Source organism: Chiloscyllium plagiosum, unplaced genomic scaffold, assembly GCF_037043375.1.
Source record: "Chiloscyllium plagiosum isolate Xiang-an unplaced genomic scaffold, Cpla_swu_hap1 HiC_scaffold_39, whole genome shotgun sequence".
NCBI classification, from domain to species: Eukaryota; Metazoa; Chordata; class Chondrichthyes; order Orectolobiformes; family Hemiscylliidae; genus Chiloscyllium; species Chiloscyllium plagiosum.
The window spans coordinates 101482932-101487277 of record NW_028270177.1 but is presented as its reverse complement, the minus strand read 5'-3'; the positions used below and the strand labels follow the sequence as shown (position 1 = coordinate 101487277).

At 44.9% G+C, this 4346-nt stretch overlaps 1 non-coding gene across 1 annotated transcript; it reads left to right on the top strand.

The window, feature by feature from the left end:
• Positions 1-3470: 3470 nt before the first annotated feature.
• On the top strand, positions 3471-3562 carry trnar-ucu (transfer RNA arginine (anticodon UCU)). The gene is given in 2 exon segments: positions 3471-3507; positions 3527-3562. It is a non-coding gene; the product is annotated as a tRNA-Arg (tRNA).
• The last annotated feature ends 784 nt before the right edge of the window (positions 3563-4346 follow it).

The window sequence follows — 4346 nt, the reverse complement described above, 5'->3', positions numbered from 1 at the left end:
TTTGCCCCTGAATGCGGACCCATTCACAAAAAAACGCAATATCCTGATTCTGAGTTTGTGAATCCTGCACGTCCGGTCTTGGTGAATTACAGCGACACAGTCATGTGCGTCTCTGTCTCCTGTTGTGGCGAGAAGGCTAGCAGCATTACGGACGTTACATCTCGTTATTGTAATGTTAGGCATCTCCAATAGTACGGTATTGTTTCTGAGCCAACGTGCTGCAAACATGTGTGCTGTGTTTTGCTCGGAAAACAGTAAGGATGCATGTGGGACCAGGAGGGTGAATTCTCCAAAGCCGACTGTGTCCCTGGACGCTACAACAAACTTTTTCAGCTGCAGCCACGGCTTGCAGGCATATAGGCAATCCTGCCGCTACGGGGTCTAAGTTTAGCCAAAATGTAAGCTACCTGCCTCAATTTTCCCACATTCTCCTGCATCAGCTCACATGTCATGCATCTACCGTTTGTACAAAAGGCTTGTTTGGATTCGGACCCCCAGTGTAGGTGTGGTTTGGAGCGCCTTTTTAATTCAACTGCAACGGTCTCTGGAAGTTTCAGTTTCTAAGCCATTGGAAGTTTCATTTAGGGGCGCCTCAAGGGATGTGTAATTTTTTAGAAGATTACATTACAGTGTGGAAATAGGCCCTTCCACACCGACCCGCCGAAGCGAAACCCACCTTTACCCCTAACCTAAGGCAATGGGCAATTTTTAGTATGGCCAATTCACCTGACCTGCACATCTTTGGACTGTGGGAGGAAACCAGAGCACCCGGAGGGAACCCACGCAGACACAGGGAGAACGTGCAAACTCGACACAGTCAGTCGCCTGAGGCGGGAATTGAACCCGTGTCTCTGGCGCTGTGAGGAAGCAGTGCTAACCACTGTGCCATCGTTGTGGGACAAAAAATCGACAGTAGGTGTGCATGACCAAAAAGAATAGCAATTGTTACTTCGTGTGAGGCTTTGGATTTTGCTGGATTGCTTGAACTTTGTCTTGATCAATGCCCCTCCCTTGTTTAGACAAGAAATGACCAAAGAACTTCACCTGTTGTTGCACAAATTGTAGATTTGCGAAACAAGCTTTGTGCACATTCCTGGCGAGATGGCAGAGCAACACAAGCGTATCTTTCTCACATTGTTCCTCTGTTGGTACTGCTATTAAGCATTCGTCTACATATTGCAGAAGCGCTGACCCCGGGGTTAAAACAAGAATCTCCAGACTCCAGCATCGAGCCTCATTAATTATGGTGGGGGACTCACAGTCATCTTGACAAAGTCGCTTGAATATATATGATATGCCTTTGAGTGGAAAAGTGAAGCAGAATTGACTTTCTGGTTGTACCGGTACACGAAAGAAGACATTTGATAAATCCATAGCAGAGAACCATTCACTGTCAGGTGGAATTTGAACTCATATAGTATAAGGATTAGGAACATTTGGGGCGGGCGGAACAACAGTATAATTGACTACCTGCAGGTCTTGAACAAAGCTCCGCTTCCCGGATTCACCTGGAATGTTTGCCTTTTTGACCAGAAAAATGGGGGCTCTCACCGGTGATTATCCACAAAGAATTATCACAAAAGCTTTCAGGAGGGATGCAAAGTAGTATCCTTTGTCAGTCTCGTGTTTTAACGGGTCTCGTGCTCTGCATGGACGATACTCAGACTTCCGGGCTATTCTTATGGGTTCACAGCTTCCTATGAACCCCACATCACGTTTGCCTTTTGCCCTGCACTCAGTAGGGACCCATCTTAATCTTGGGTCCGAGATATCTACCATACCTAATCGCCAGGCTACCCTCTTGGCGGGGGTTACCTGGACTGCTCCATCTGCCTGAGTTAGCTAATTTAGTTTCTTCATATCTGTCCTTATGTGTGCATTGAATCAGGTACGCACATCGTCGCTGAAAACAGAATCTTTCGTTTTTTTGTGCCTGCAGTATGCATCGTCTCAAATTCTGCCACCTCTCGCTGGATGCCTTCGCCAATGGTACGTGAGGAAAGGTGCCTTCCACATCAAAAGGATTTTTTTTTCTCATTCCTTGACTGTTTGTCCCTGATATGGTAGTTTACTGGCCTTGTATGTTTGCTATTATTTTTTTCTGTCTGTCTGCAACACATGCCTCTGCAAAGTCAGGTAATTACTTATTTGTTTCCCTGTGCTTTTATTGGATTCAAAATAAATGTCAATTTACTATTACAATGGACATCACATTATTTTACAGGTTGCGGCAACAGCGAGGGCCGAAGTGCCTGTACTGCATTGTAACGTTCGATGTTGTCAGTTGCATTTCCCGCTGGTTTCAGATATCTCTCCTCACTCTGGAAGCTCCCGGTCGCATTTTCCAGAGATTTGTCTGCACTTCAGTTAATCGAGGCAACTGTATTTCCTGCTCAGAATGTGATCTCTCTCCAATGGAGAGAGGAAAATAAAGTCGGTGACAAAGCTGAGATCACTTACGTTCTGTCCAGAATCAACAAAAACTATCCCGATCTTCCAGTCTCCTATAACTTCAACATTACACTGTGTTCCCACACTTCAGGCTCTCTGCTTGTATTCCTGATGAAGGGCTGTTGCCCGAAACGTCGATTTCACTGCTTCTCGGATGCTGCCTGAACTGCTGTGCTTTTCCAGCACCACTCAAATCTAGACACTGCGTTCCCAGGCCATCATTTCAGTCTCTGGTTTGCTGCAGTGCTCCTTCAAGACACAACACAAGCTGGAAGACACGCAACTCATTTTCTACCGGCAGACCATGAAAACTTTAGGACCCAACATCAAGTTCAATCATTTTAGAAACCGTCCGCCCTCTTACACATTCTTCACCCACCCTCCCTTCCCATTAGTTCTGAAGACGGATCGTTGGACTCGAAGCGTTAACTCTCCTTCCTCATCAGAGATAGACAAGAGCTGCTGATTTTGTTCAGACCTTTTGGGTTTTCTTCTGAGAACTTTGTTTTTTCTGATGTAATCGCCAGATACTGGAAGCGTCTGAATGCAGGAGGAGAATTTCACAGGAGATGAAAAGAATGGAAAGGGTTTGACCACTCCCATTGTGAAGGTACGTGAGCTAGCCTGGGGATGTTGCTCTAAGCGCAGAGAAGGCTGAATAAGAAACCGATTAACGTGCTCATTTTATGAAGAGGATAGATATGTGTGACAGGGATAAGCCTGTATTGGGAAGGAACAGAGTAACATAAATGAAAGACAGGAGACAAGGAGGAGATTTAGGAAGAATACTTTCACCTATAGAGTATTGATTATCTGGAAATCATTATCTGAATATGTGGTAAAGGTAAGTGTCATGAGAACGTTTCAGCAGTCTGTAGCCGAACACTTGATGAGCCAGAGCACTAGTGGATAAGGACCAGGTATCAGAAAGTGTGACGAGGACAGACAGGCGCGAGATGGGTATCCTGAATGCAATGCGTCAAAGGCAAACTAGTGTGCTTAAAGACCACGGCTAGCGCGGTTCTGTGGCGCAATAGAAAGCGCATTGGACTTCTACATCTCTATTCAGGTTGCTATTCAAAGGTTGTGGGTTCGAATCCCATCAGAGTCGAGTTTTAATTTATGTTTTGCAAAGTGGTCAGACCAGACCCTGCTGCTCATCTGCAAAACCAGTAATATTCGTGCATAAACCTAACTGTCTCGAAACGGAACATTTTCCTCCCACAGATTTACATTATCGATGTCTATTTATGCTAGAGTCTGATAAATATCTGTTAGCCAGTACGATGTTGTGGATGGGCTGGAAAAAGACAGAAAATTGTTCTGTGAGCCAGGATGATATCAAATTACGTGGCAGCACAGGATCGGTGTTAAGAATGGCCTCCTTCTGCTCCTTTGTGTCTGTGCCATTTCTGGCCAAGGTTTTTAAATAATCACAATGAGGACAATATGAATTAAACGCCAAATAATATTTTGGTCTCATCTCCACTTCGCTACCCTCCCGGCTGGAATAGACAGCTCTTGTTTCAGCTTTAGATCATACAGCGGAGGATTCTCACAAGTTCTCCTTCAGGCTGAATGTTCCTTCACATAGGTTTCCAAGTGGACACATGGAGCAAGCAATTGCATGGATTCAGGGGCAGATTTCCCCTTTGCTGGGATGGAATTCTGGCCAAGATAATGAACGTGAATTTCTGATATTTTGAATCTTACTCTGGATTCTTGCGAATTTACGAATTAAACTGAATTTAATTTGCCCTTGCAGAACATTATTCAATCTTCACTGTGCATAAAAACCATGCCACATGCTCGTGCACGTGGTATGCTGAACATTGTTGATGTTGTGTGCAGTGTGGGTCAATGTCTCAGATGAACATGCCAAAGGAAGTTGGTGA